Source organism: Rhinoderma darwinii, chromosome 2 (genome assembly GCF_050947455.1).
Source record: "Rhinoderma darwinii isolate aRhiDar2 chromosome 2, aRhiDar2.hap1, whole genome shotgun sequence".
Classification (NCBI taxonomy): domain Eukaryota; kingdom Metazoa; phylum Chordata; class Amphibia; order Anura; family Rhinodermatidae; genus Rhinoderma; species Rhinoderma darwinii.
The window spans coordinates 77,839,141-77,854,330 of record NC_134688.1 but is presented as its reverse complement, the minus strand read 5'-3'; the positions used below and the strand labels follow the sequence as shown (position 1 = coordinate 77,854,330).

At 44.5% G+C, this 15,190-nt stretch overlaps 1 long non-coding RNA gene across 1 annotated transcript; it reads left to right on the top strand.

The window, feature by feature from the left end:
- The first annotated feature begins 10,008 nt into the window (after positions 1-10,008).
- Positions 10,009-14,286, top strand: LOC142740643 (uncharacterized). The gene is made up of 6 exons (XR_012880831.1): positions 10,009-10,055; positions 11,330-11,396; positions 12,213-12,277; positions 12,729-12,860; positions 13,693-13,759; positions 13,956-14,286. It is a non-coding gene; the product is annotated as an uncharacterized LOC142740643 (long non-coding RNA).
- Positions 14,287-15,190: the final 904 nt, after the last annotated feature.

The window sequence follows — 15,190 nt, the reverse complement described above, 5'->3', positions numbered from 1 at the left end:
GTCTATGGTTCGGGTTTTAAGGACCCTGACCGCTGGCCGTAAAAATACAGCCAGCGGTCGGGAACCAGTTAATGGCAGAGCGGGGAGATACCTCCCTGCTCTGCCGTACTGTTCAGTGGCGTCCCGCTGTAGCAGCCATAGCGGCTGCCAGCGGAGCCTCCGGCCATGGTGGAGGCCCATGCCGGCGGGCGACACGGGCCCCCTCATGCCGCGGGCCCCGTAGCAGCCGCTACGGCTGCTACGGCGGTAGTTACGCCACTGCTCAGTACATATATACAACACCCAAAAAAATCTCAGTGTTATGACTGCGGACCTCTGTCGCTCCCCCTGTGATGAACGACCACGACCGCAACTTCCTGGCCAACTCCCCAGAGACCACGGCTGGCGCGGCCTTCCCTTCCTGGATTGTGCGAGGAGTGCCTTAAAGGGCCAGCGTGCGCACTTCCTAAAAGTTTTCTATCCTACCCCAGTGCACCCTGGATTATAAAAAGGTCTCTGCCCTTCCACTCCTTGCTTGAGCGTTGTTTGTACTTTTCCCATGTTTGTATTGCAAAGGGTCCCTTAGTATTTTCCTGCTTAATCCCAGAGTTCCCGTTCCCTGCATCCTATTTCCTGTATCCCTTGCTGTTTCCTAACTGTGCCTGCCTTTTATCAGAGTCGTGTGGTACCGCCGGCCGGATATGCCACGTCTGTGTGTCATCTACCATTCCTGGTGCCATCCGCTTCCACTGGCACAACCTGCCACACCTAGCCCTATCTGAGCCGGAGCCCACGGCCTAGTGGGTCCACATACGGATGTAGCCATCTTTAACTTGACTCTGATAACTTGTTGCAGCGTGATATCACACAAAAATAACCATTGAGAAGTCATTGAAAAGGTCAAGATAAGGGATCTTTCCACTGTGTATTTAATGCGTTATTAGTCAAGCTAAAGTCAGCTACATATGTTCCCTAGATTGTGACAGTACGCTCAGGCCATGGAACCCGCTGGCCAGCCTAAGACCACAGTTCAGGTCATACAGACGGATATGCGTGACCTATATGCACGTCAGCAATTACTAAGGGGTGGACCCCAATAGTATATATTGTGTCTATATGCACGTCAGGAACAACTCGTCGTGGCTGTAAACTCCATCATCGCCCGACTGGATCAACTCCCTGTTCCTTCCCCAGAGACTGCTGCCGATCCACTGCCTAATACTCCTACTATCTGTTTTCCGGATCCACAGTTGCACTGCCTCTTTTTCCTCGCTATGACTGCGTGCTCACCATTTCTCCTCTGATGAGGCCAAGGTAGCGTTCATTATTTCCCTCCTCGCTGGCAAGTCCCTCGCATGGGCGAACCCCATCCTGGAATGACAGGGGCCCAAATTTTCGGACTTAGCCCTGTTCTTACAGACTTTTTGTGACGTGTTCAAGAAGCCGGGTCGAACATCCTTAGCAGCAGCCACTCTGCTAACCCTCAAGCAAGGGGGTCCACAGCAGGAGAGTATGCCATCTCCTTCCGTACCCTGGCAGCAGAGTTGTCATGGAACAATGAAGCATTGGTGGCGACCTATGGCATGGACTGTCCTCACACACCATGGACGAGCTGGCAGCCCGCGACCTCCCACCTACCTTGGATGCCCATATCCTGTTGGCTACCCGGGTCAACATGAGGATCCAGGAACGCGATGAGGAGGTTCGGTGGAGAGACGTTTTCACAGATTAGCACCATCGTTCCAGAGACCACTACTGCCCCCTCTTGTTGCTCTACCTGAGGAACCAATGCAGGTAGACAGAGTCAAGTTGTCCGAGCAGGAGAAACAGCGCTGACGCTCTTCAGGTCTGTGTTTGTATTGCGGCCTTAAAGGCCCTTTCGTGCGCCAATGTCCACAAAAGCCGGGAAACTCCAGTTCCTAGAGAGGCAACTCTAGGTGGGATGATGCCAAACATCAAAACCTCTTCCAAATTATCTATTCCTGTGACCATCATCTCGGGAGAGACATCACACTTCTCCTCTGCCTATTTTGACTCCAGGGCAGCTGCAGATTTCATCCAGCAGGATTTAGTAGACCGACTACATCTACCCACAGTTCTTCTAGAGAGATCCCTTGCTGTTGCTTCTGTAAATGGACTACCATTGCCCGATCCTATTGTGGCTATCATGAAACCACTTACGTTACAAATCGGAGTCCTTCACTCAGAACAGATCAACTTCCTCGTCCTGCCTAAAGCCATCAACCCGGTTCTGCTGGGTCTGCCTTGGCTTCGTCTACACGCCCAGGTCCTTCACTGGAGTTCTGGAGAGGTCCCCCAATGGGGGCCAAGATGCCTTAGCCGCTGCCTGCAACAGGTCCGCCCTGTTTTGCCTCCACTGCCTCAGTCACTCTCCGATCTACCATCTCATTAAGCCAGTTTTGAGGACATCTTCAGTAAGAGCAGGTAGATAAAAACAGTGGGAACCAGGTGGGATCCACTGTAAAAAAGAGACACCATACAGGCGCAATACTTTTTTGAGAAAAAATATATATATAATTAATTGTCTAAAACAATAGATCATAATAAAACATACATAAAAAAGAGAGATAGAGGGTCTCTTGAGGTACAACGCGTTTAGTGGAAAGAGAACCACTTTATCAAGTAAACATGAGACCATAAAGTTTTTTCCAGAGAACCCCTTTAATGACCACCGTGAAAAGGCGTATTGTCATTAAGGGGTTAAATTCGCAGTGTTGGACGGTCATCTCCAGTTTACTGTTGTATCATTATTATACCGAAATTTATATTATATAATATAATATAATAATATATTATATAATATATATATTATTATATTATACCTGTTAGGAGATGATGTCACCCCCAGATGAAGGCTGTGCCGAAACGTGCGTCGTGGTTGGCGCCATCCCGGTTGTGTCATATAGATGGGTATATATTGAGGCATGTTATTTCATATGCTGTACTCTTTTGAACATGTGTTGCACCTATCCTAGGACCATCACTACTTGTATTTAGCTTCTTGTCCATGTCCTTGTCCATCCTGCAGTATTGTAAAGACAATTTATATTATATATGGTATATATATCCTTATTTCATATATTGCTTAGCACTATACACTTTATAAATAAGATGTATCCGTATTGTTATGGGCATGTGTTCACCCTGTGTATTTCACTCCGGAGATGTTGCTATATCTATTGTGTGACACTTTTTATTCATTTGTCCTCTATATTTAATAACGTTTTTTGATATTTTTCAAAAGCATCACTATTGGTGCTTGGTGCCATTATTGTTTAGGTCAGGTTTGCCCCCTGCCGCTAGGGGCTGTGGGGTAACACAGCAGGAGGCGTGTGCAGATGCCTGAGGGACTCAGTGGTGTGCCTGCTGAACATGGTGGGCGGTTCCCTGGTGAAGGGTGCGGGTCCATCCCAGGTTTTCGCGTGGGCGGTCCTGTAAAACATTTTCCCTTGTTAACCCTCTTCCGGTGAGTTATGAGGTGGTTGCGGTCTCAGTCCAGACTGAGACACCTAATTAGGTAAACAGGGATAACTTGGCTGTGTATGTCTGCTTCGAGGGATCGGTGCCCATCTTAAGCAGGAGGTCAGGAAACAAATAGGAGAAGTTCTATCTGGATCAGGGGAAGAGGGGTTAGAGCATAAAAGAAGGAGGAGGAGAAAAGGCGTTATCTCCTGATTCCGCAAATGTTTACCAATAGGTTAATATGGTGAACGTTTTCATTTCGATTCTAGCTAGAGTGATTTGCGAAAAGACCCCGGAGCACTGCTCGGCCCTTTTATGTTTTATGGATTCTATTGGGGAAGCATATAGGGTGTATAAGGGCCTGGTATGGCTCCGTTATGATAAAGAAGTCACAGTACAGCTGACACTAAGCTTTATGCAGAACATAATGGAATGTCAAAAACAGCAAAAAAAATCAAGAGAATCAAAAGAAATATAATAAAGCAACACCAGTCCCAAGTGAATATAATTCGTAATGTTGTAGGGGGGTAAGGGAATGATAATGCTGGGAACTCTCTCTGTTATACTCTACTTAAACCCTATACACACACAAGAAACAGAGTATAGAGCCAAGTATATATGAAAAGAATAACAAATTTTATTAAATACATATAAAAACATACATGTTAAAAAGGTACATGAGTGGAGAGACTCTATATGATATGAACACAGGTAAGTAGGAAAACCAAGTGTATGGTGTGTTTAAAGTCCTTATATTAAGGACATATGAATAGGGCAGTGTGCTATCGTATATAACGTTAGTTGTTTGAGTGTGAGCTGTTTTGTTAAGGACAGAAGTGTCCAAAGGGTGTTTTCTAGAGTAAAATACTCCCAACATTAATAACTCAGATAGCCTTACCCATAATAGTAGTCCTGGTAGCCTGGATACCTGTGTGTAGAACAATAAGATGTAATTTTTTATCAAAATTTCTTATTTTCACAGGAAACAAAATACCCCATTTTGTTGCCCAATTTGTCCTTGGTGCGGCAATACCCCATTTGTGGTGATAAACTGCCGTTTGGGCCCATGGGAGGGCTCAGAAGGAAAGGACCACCATTTGGCCTACTGGAGTTTTTCTGGTGCTAAGTCATGTATGCAGAAGCCCCTGAGGTACCAGTACAGTTGGAAACACTGAGAAGTGACCCCATTTTAAAAACTACACCCCTTAAGACATTCATCTAGAGGTGTAGTGAGCCTTTTGACCCCACAGGTACTGTGTAAAAGATAATGCGCAGCAGATGGGGCAGAGTGAGATTTGCAATTTTCTATATAAATATGGCATGTCCGTGCCCAATATAGTGTGCCCAGCATGTGCCACTGGAGATATACACACCATAAGATGTAATGTGGGTTCTCCCGGGTACGGCAATACCCTACATGTGGCTGTTATTAGCTGCCTGGGCACACGGCAGGGCTCAGAAGGGAAAGATGAGGGGCATAAGCTGTGCGGAGTGTATCAGGGTAAATTAAAAATTAAGGGATGTATGATAAATTCGAAAACAATCTTTCATACAGAGCCCTGGTTTTTCGGGACACGTGTCGCATTCGTATATTGTTTACCTCCTTATCCCCCTCTTTGAGCAGACTCTGCACCTCTTTTGACTTTTTCCCTTCTTGCCAGTTTGGGGAACTTCTCCTGGAAAGTGTTGCCCTGGTACGATGCGTGTGGCCTCGCTTCCGGAAGTACTGGATGCTCCCTATTCTTGGTCCTAAAGATTAGGTTCTTGATAATCACCTCTTGAAATTCCAGGAAAGTTCCCCTCTGGCCTGCACATCGACGTAGCACATACGCATTGCACAATGCCATCTGTATGATGTGCACGGCCAGCTTCTTATACCACACCCTCGATTTCCGCATGGCGCTGTAGGGCTTCAGGACTTGATCTGACAAGTCAACCCCTCCCATGTACCTATTGTAGTCCAGGATGCAGTCTGGTTTGGGGGTCTCTATACTGGTACCTCATACAGGTACATGGGTACTGGTGTGGCCATGTATTGTTGTTAATACAAGGACATCTCTCTTGTACTTGACACACAATATGTTCCTGCTAGATTGTGCCCTGCTCTCACCCCTTCTGAGTGTTTGCCCAAGCAGAATCTTAGGAAGGCCTCTCAGATTTTTTCTAGCAGTGCCGCATGCCGCATGCCGCAGGACTTCTGGAAGCGAGGCACTTGAAGAGTGGGACGATGGTATAAAAATTATCCAAGTAGAGGTGGTAACCCTGGTCCAGCAGTGGGTGCACCAAATCCCACACAATTTTTGCATTAATTCCCAGTAAGGGGGGGGGGGGCATTCTGGGGGCTGAATACTGCTGTCCTTCCCTTCATACAGCCTAAATTTGTAGGTATACCCTGATGCACTCTCGCACAGCTTATACATCTTTACGCCATACCTTGCCCTCTTACTCGGCAGGTACTGGCGGAATTGAAGCCTCCCTTTAAAATGTACCAGGGACTCATCAATAGAAATACACTTCTCGGGGGTGTATGCTTGGGAAAACCGAGCACTGAAATGGTCTAATAGGGGTCTCAGTTTGTACAAACGGTCAAAACTGGGGTCATCTCGGGGTGGGCACTGCTCATTATCCTTATAATTTAAGAAGCGAAATATTGCCTCATAATGCATCCTGGACATGGCCATACGGTACATTGGGGGTATGGTATAAGATGTCCATGCTCCAGTAGGTCCTAATGGATGGCTTTTTCAGAAGCCCCATGTTCAAGTGAAGTCCCCAGAACTTGCCCAACTCTGCTACATCTACAGGGGTCCACCTGTAGGATTGGGCATAAAATGATGTAGGGTTCTTAGTAATATACTGTTGGACATATAAATTTGTCTGGGAGACCATAAGATCTATAAAATCATCAGTGAAGAAGAACTTGAAAAAGCCCATTTCACTGAGCCCTGCCGTATTAAATTTTAACTCTGGAATTTTGGGCTCATAAATGTCTGGTGTGGGGGTCCAAATGGGGGCTTGAACTGCGGCGGGGTCATTTCGCTCGGGGGCTTCAACTGCACTGGTGGTCAAGGGGCATCTCCTAGGAGGTTCCTCTTCTTCATCACTGGATGAGGAGGTGGATAAATAAAACAGAGTCTCACCATCCGACGACTCTGTGTCGGAGGCAAGAAATGAATATGCCTCTTCGGCACTAAATGTCCGTTGGGACATGTTTGATTGCTTTCCTAACTAGGAGCAATAGGCTGCTACCTAAACCAGCTCAAAAAATTGGTGTTTTTATAGAACGAGTGGGCTTCCCTGAGACTAAACCTAACAAGGGCGACGGTTCCTAACACTAAACCTAACTAGATTTTATTTGAACTTCCCTGAGACTAAATCTAACTACGGCGACTATTCTCTGACACTAAACCTAACTAGATTATTCTGAGCTTCCCTAACACTAAACCTAACTACGGTGACGGGTGCCTGACACTAAACCTATCTAGATTATTCCGAGCTTCCCTGACGCTAAACCTAACTACTGTGATGGACCCCTAACGCTAGATCCAACTATGGTGATGGATTCCTGACGCTATACCTAACTATGCTTTTTGACGGTTCCCTGACACTAACTAACACTAATACTAAACTAACTAGATAAATTGTCTAAATTAACAGGTTTTTTTTTTCGTTTTTTTTTTTTTTTTATATATATTTTTATTTTATATGTTTTATAAAGAAAAAAATAATCCCCAGGGACCAAGAAATTGGTCCTGAAGACTAAGAAGTGGTCAGTGATAGGAGATCACTGACCAAAAATGTGGGGGGAACACAAGGAGGAAGGGTAAAGGACTGGGTAGTGGATTGGGGAGGTGGGAAGCAGAAAAAAGTTTTCTTTTTTTCACTCTTTTTCTTCTCTCCCTCTACTCACAACCGCTCTGAACGCCTCGCTATCTCCATCTCAGGGCGGGTGCGGCAGGATGTGATGTCAGGGAGAGGAAGTGAAGAGACCGATCGCCACTATTGGACAGTTACTCACTGACTGACCAATAGTGGCGATTGTGGAGGTGGGACCATCGCAATAGGTCCCGGCGTATTGAGCTGTGATAGCCTGCTGTCGGAAACAGCAGCTGTCAAAGCTCGTGCACGCGCCGGTGGAAAATGGCGATGCATTTACCCTGCGACATAATATTCCGTCGCTGAGCGCGAACGGGGCGGTCAGCGCCACGGAATATTACGTTGCTGAGCTCGAAGGGGTTAAATACATTGAATACACAGTGTCAAGAAACTTTAATTTCACTTTTTCAATAGTTTTTAGTGACTTAAGTGATAAATTATCACGCTGCAGCAAGTTATCAGAGTCAGGATAAGGATTGCTATATCTGTACATGACCCCAAACAAAGAAACAAGAAGTTCATCTGCTCACCAGGCCGTCCATGTGTCCAATAAACTCTCGGTGGGCGGATAATTGTCCGGTAACTTTATCCATTAAAATGGAGACGATCCAGAACTTAGGCTACATTCACACGACAGTGAAAAAAAATGGCCATTAAAAACTGATCAACTGTCAGTTTTTCATGGCCGTTTTGCATCATTGTGTCTGCAAATTTTTATACACTTCCAGTCCGTCTGTCCGTTTTTAATGGCCGTTTGACATCCATTTTGCATCCGTTTTTCATGGCCGTTAAAAAAACTGATGAATTTCATTTGTCTGGCTTCTTTTGTCCCAACCCCCTGAAAACACCCAAACAAAGGTCATTGTCATGATTGTTTCACAGCCCCCCTGTAGATGATGCCACACAGCCCCCCTGTAGATGATGGCACACGGACCCCCTGTATATGATGCCACACAGACCCCCTGTAGATGATGAAACACAGACCCCCTGTAGATGATGGCACACAGACCCCCTGTAGATGATGGCACACAGACCCCCTGTAGATGATGGCACACAGACCCCCTGTAGATGATGGCTCACAGCCTCCCTGTAGATGATGTCACACAGCCCCCCTGTAGATGATGGCACACAGCCCCCCTGTAGATGATGGCACACAGCCCCCCTGTAGATGATGGCACACCGCCCCATGTAGATGATGGCACACAGCCCCCTTGCAGACGATGGCACACAGCCCCCTGTAGACGATGGCACACAGCCCCCCTGTAGATGATGACACAGACACCTCTCCGGAGAAAGCACCACACCCCCCCTCCCTGTGGTAATCTTTCGGGACTCTCTCTGTAAATTCAGGACCGTGCCGAAAAATTTGCTACAGTAGACAACAATGTCCCCTGTACTAGCGCCTTGCTACCATAGTAGTGAGCGCAACAATATCCGTAATTTTTGTCCGCCTGAATGCCCTACATACTCACCGATGCATGACCGTCTACGTCACGAGTGATCTCTAGTCTCACTGGTTCTGCGAAGGCGACGCGAGGACGTCATCTCGTCACCTTCGCAGAACCCATGAGACTAGAGACCACACCTGTAGAGGACGGCGCTGCATCGGTGAGTATGTGTCATTGTGCCGCCGATTACCAGCAAGGGAGCCAATAGTTCCCTTGGCTCTTGAATCCCCAAATCACAGAACCGTTTTTAACGGCTGTTACATGTATTGACGGCCGTTAAAAAATGATCCATTGACTTCTATGGGGGCCGTCTGGCCGTGAAAGCGGCCAAAAATAGGACATGTTCTATTTTTTGACGGCCAATATTCACGGGTGGTTAAAAAAAGGCCGTGTGAATATACCCATAGAACATCATTGTTCTGAAAGCGGACGTTTTTTACTGTTGTGTGAATTTAGCCTAAAACGAAATTCAATAAAATGTATCCTTTATTAGTTCAGATGTTGCCGTCTTTACCTTCACTTTTAACGCATTAAATAAACAATCCCTTATCTTGACTTTTTCAATGGCTTTTGTTGTGTGATATCACGCTGCAACAAATGATATTTTATTTCACATATAGCGAAAAGTAGTAATCCAAAAATAGGTTTTTAACGTTTCGGTCTATACATTCAACCTTCTTTAGACACGGATATGCGGCGCTTGTGACCTCGGTCGCTGTTGGGTAATGGCGCCATTATTTTTGGATTACTACTTTTCGCTATATGTGAAATCAAATATCACTTATTGCATAATACCTTGGAGTGCTGAGTTCCCATTTTTTACACATTGGTGTGGAAGCCTACTCATGCACACTTGAAACACGGAGTGCTGCGGGATCAAGAAAGTATCACGCTGCAACAAGTTATCAGAGTCAAGTTAAAGATGGCTACATCTGTATTACAGTATAAAATCCATCTAGTAACAGATTACATGTTTCATACATTACATGTTCTTAGTCGTAGCCCCTATAACCACACATGTATCTTTCTTCCATGTTTATAAACAGCAGTCCCATGTAACGCCTATATCCAGTGTATGCACAGACAGTCTATCCAGGCAGTAGGAGATAATTAGATGATGTAACAGATACTGCAGCCGCTTATGATATCACTGATGATGTCATAGACAGTACTAGCCATTAGGTTCTCTGTGCAGCTGGATTACATATTTTTTACAATTTCTGCCAATGACGTCTGGACCGGGACTGTGATAGACTGTGTGATTGACAGGTAAGATGCAGCATTTTATCATTAATTCTACATGTTACTGGACACATGAAATATATATTGGACATTACTGCAGCAATTTCTAACCACACCAACAACTCACCACAACTATATGATTGTAGAAGGATTTTTTTCTGGTGATTGTCGGGGGTTGTTTTTTTTTTTTTAGACAAACAGTTCAAGTTCCAGTAAAATGTTTCTATTAATGCAAGTAACAACTGAACATTTTACATTCAGATTTCAATGTTTCATATTTTCTCATTAAAGTTACAACTCAGTACAACAGAGTATGTTCACACAGCCTATTTTCAGCGGTTTTCCTGGCCGTAAACACCCCGAAAAACAGCCGAAAATACGGAGGCTGGACGCCTCCAAACATCTGCCCATTGATTTCAATGGGAAAAACTGTTTTTTTTTCCGATGGTGCATTTTACGTGGGCGTTTGATAAAGCGGCGCATAAAAAACACCCTGTAAAAAGAAGTGCATTTCACTCCTTCGGCCGTTTTTGGAGGCGTTTTTCATTGTCTCAATAGAAAAACAGCTCCAAGAACGTTGGTAAAAATGCCTTAAAAAACGTTTGTGGTTTAAAAAATGGCTGAAAATCAGAGGCTGTTTTCCCTTGAAAAGAGCTCTGTATTTTAGAGACGTTTTTTAGTTAAGTGTGTGAACATACCCTTACCATTGTCTGAGAATTGCAGCTGTCAGTAATGTGGAATGTGACTTCTCAGTCGTTTTCAATATGATGTCTAATTTAATTTAATTAAATAGTCTTAAAAAGCTACCGTATATTATCCTAATAAGGCTCAGCAGTAGCCAGGGCCGGCCTTAGGGGTGTGCGACCTGTGCCATTACATAGGGCGCATCCCTCCAGCAGGTGGAACGGGGCGCTGCGCTGGCTCCCTTCCATTGCTTGTGTTTTAGAAGCGGCCGGGCAAATCAGCAGCTGCCTTTCTGCCTGGGTGCTTCTCTCACTGACATCGCGTTTCTAGCAGCGAAAATCGGGATTCCTCTAGGAGATGGGGGCATTGGGGATTGGCATTTGTAAATTGCCCACATTGTGACCCCCCCTAATGTCAGTCATGGACACCTGGGCCTGGGTGTGACTGCAACCTCTTCACCCCTATAGTTATGTTCCCTGGGTTTACACTAACATTACAAAATGTTTTCAATGTCTGACTCGTCCTGTGATAGAAAATGAAAGGTGTGAAAGTAAATATATTATTATTCATTCTAGATATGGGGTTATTTTATGTTTATTCCATTATGTATTTTACAGACATTTATGACATCTGAATATGTGGCACCAGTGACAGCCGACATGCTAGGACATACACTGTATATATGTAAGTATTATAGCAAATGACAACCTATAGAAATTCTATAATCTGATGTCATCCAGAATGTTCCTATAGAGACACATGACAAGACTGTGGGAACAAATTCCCCAATGTTGTTCATCCAGGGCCTGTCTTAGGGGTGTGCGACCTGTGCGGTTACACTGGGTGCATCACCTGTCACTAATGAATGGGGCGCCACTGGTCTTGATGTCTGGGGCACCCATTGCTTGAACACTCAATCCCACTCTTCATGTAAAAAAAGTAAAGGGCACTGCTCAGGATGCAGATACAATTCCTTGATAATGGATTACATTACAGTGTGGCAGACAATACTTGTCTGGCAGTGTTATTTGGACACTGTATGATTGCAGTATTTGAGTACTATATTCTACGCCATAAAGCTGAATTCAGACGCTGCAGATTTGCTGCGCGGCAAAATTCACGAGTGTTACAGGTGAATAGTTACAGTCTCAAAAACTCATCCACATGTAGCAAAAGTAAACGCTGGGAATTTTGCTGCAGCTTTATATTATTATTATTATAGAAATGCTCCATAAAGAAGATATTATGGTATTAGTAATATATAAGGGACTTGTTATTTATGTAATTTCCTAATACACATTTGGCTTATGGGGGAGCACACAGCGCACACAGAGTGTCTACATTACCAGTACTGCAGTCTATGCGCCACCATACAGGTCCGTCCACATGAAGTTGCTGTGTACATGAGCCCTAATGTACATTTCCTTCATTGTTGGGTGGTCTATACTGAGCACACGTCTGTCTGGAGAAATAAAACTACACAATTATTGTTTTTTCCAGAACACCTTAAGATCAGCTGCCTGCTGCCAGGGGGACTCTCTGAAGCAACATTTCATCTATGCAAGGTGCGTCTCTTATTAGTTACTATATGCAGTATCCACCAATACCCTCCACAGTTAGAATGACACTTTTTGTATGTCCTGGGTCAGAATGCCCCTTTTGTATGTCCCCACAGTAATGAAGCCCCCTTTTCTAAGCCCTGACTCAGTCCTTTTATCCCCCATATTAATAGTGTGCCCCCTTTGCTCCTATAAAATAAAAAATTATACTCACCTAATAGACGACCAACTGGGTCAGACATTTCGCTTCCTCCCTGCGCCGTTATTGTTTGTCCAATTTCAGGGGCGTATGGAGCCCCAGAGCTGTGGGCTACCCCAAATCCCTGGACCCCAGCCGGTCATCCTATGTATTACCCCTTTGGTAATTTTACACTGGTTGGGGACTGGACTCTGTTCTAGATAGAAATGTTGCCATTGATTGAGATTTGTCCTAATACATTGTCTTTCTTTCTCCTAGAATTAATTCCTCATAAGAGTTAATGATAACCACACGTCCCAGGAGGGCAGATCAAAGATTAAGCAGAGCCCTCCACCTCACATCACATAACGTTCTACATTCAGTCGGATGTATTCAGTAGGAGAGTCCAAGGTCAGTGTATTTTATTAACTGCATCTCTAAATGATCACATAGTGTGTATTACTGGTCAATACTGAGGAGGGCACTACCACCATAGATGGCCTGGGCACCCTCAACTTACACTGCCGATCCGGCATTTAGGGCCCAAACCTATAATATAAAAAAACAGAAAGATACAATCCCTAGTTTATTGACTGGGTGATGTTATTTGGGCACTGTATGATTAAATTATTTGGACACTACATGGTGCATCATAAGGGGGAGGACGTCACAGATACTGCACATGTCACCAATAAACCTAAGGCCGGCCCTGGATGTGACACAATAGCTGCCACGTGACATGCCATCCACACGGACATGACCGCTGTGGCCTAGCAACTAAAGACAACAGAACCACCAGCGCAGGAGCCACAGGGAATTTAAAAAATGAGTAGGGACAATTTGTTATTTTTAGCCATATGCGGCTTAGACTAAGGTTTATGAAACTGTCAGAAAACCCCTTTAATAATTATTTTGTCTGTTGAATCCAGAAATCCAATTTACCATTTTTTACTCTCTCTACTCCAGTCCAAAAGACTCCACAAAAGACAAATTTGCAGTTTTCCATTAAGGATAAGATTATATAGAAGAATAACAATAAGCTCCTGGTCCCTGATACAAAATCTATACCAGGGTCCTCCAACTGTTATGTGCCATTATACTGCTGGTGTTATTTGTGTGGCAGAGGGGCATTGGACTCGCCCTGTGATAGAAAATGAAATGTGTGAAAGTAAATATATTATTATTCATTATAGATATGGGGTTATTTTATGTATGTGCATTAAACCCATTATGTATTTTACAGACATTTATAACATCTGAATATGTGGCACCAGTGACAGCCGACATGCTGGAAGATCCACTGGATATATGTAAGTATTATAGCAAATAACAACCTATAGAAATTCTATAATGTGATGTCATCCAGAATGTTCCTATAGACACATGACAAGACTGTGGGAACAAATTCTCCAAGGTTATCAATAGGCAGATCATATATTTGTTGATATGATGAACCATACTAAGCGCACGTCATAATATCTTCACAGTTTATACTTTTTGTTCCAGAATTTCTTGAGATCGGCTGCCTGCTGCCAGGGGGACTCTCTGAAGTAATATTTCATCTATATGCGGTATGTCCATCATTAGTTACTATATACAGTATCCACCAGTAGCTCTGTACATTGAAAAAGTAATGAGCGGGCAAAATGCCAAGAAAGGCGTAGCAGTGGGGAACCTTGGATAGTTGGTAGGAATAGGCATAATGTAAGTTAGGGGTATCTTTGTCCAAAATGCTGGCCACATGGCTCGGTTTGGGACTGAACGTATGTGTAAGGTAATTGGGTGAGGGAGTGTAGGGGGATTTTAGACAGCTTTGGTCTGCCAAGAACATTTGTGATGTGTCAAGGCCTGGATGCAATAGACAAGGACTTAAGTGAGTTTCATTACACAGTCATAATCTGCAGGCATAGGTGATAATGGACACTGGCAGAATGTTTTTATATTTACAGCACTCAAGCGGAAAGCAATGGAAGGTGCCAGGATATTGCCACGTATAGAGCCCCCACAAGTCATGCAGCACAAGGACCTGGACTTGGGGTGTACTGGATTGTTTGGAGCAAATGGCATCAAGGAAGCAAGGCAGGTATCCTCAATGGTATCATTCTAGCAAAAATTTGAGGGAACATGGCACGATGATGGGCCAAGTGCCAGGATCCTTGCGCAGGGATCCAGCGTCGATGAAGGCAGCAATATCCCAGTAGGGCCTCATAATCTCAACATGGGAGAGGGACACCTTGAGGTTGCCAAAATGTTTAGAACACGGGGTACTGGCACAATGTTTGGAATTACAGGAGCAGCACATCTGGATGTAAAGAGAAGCAGAAGAAGGCAACAGTAGCTGGTTGAGTCTGATTCTGATCTGTCAGATGATAATAAGTGGTCTAATGTTGGGAATAGATGGGCTAATGGGCAAGACGTTTAAGATGCTGAAAAAAATGTTTACGCAGGATAAAGTAAAAAGGTAAAAGCGAGGAGGCGTGATACCGAAAGCCAATCCTTTACTGGAAAGAGGGGGTAAAGTTTGGGGCCAGGAAACATGTTTGTTGATTTCTACCTACACACACTTGTCCCAGGAAATGTTGGGAAACATAAGGGAGGAAAGGCTTGTCTAGTTTTTGTGATGTCTATGGAAGATTTTGTTTAGTATTGCAGTGTAATGGTGGTGGAGCAAGGACCCCCTTATTGATCAGGTGCCAATAAGGGATGGTGCCTGTGAAGCAGGCTGGTAAGTATAAAAAAAA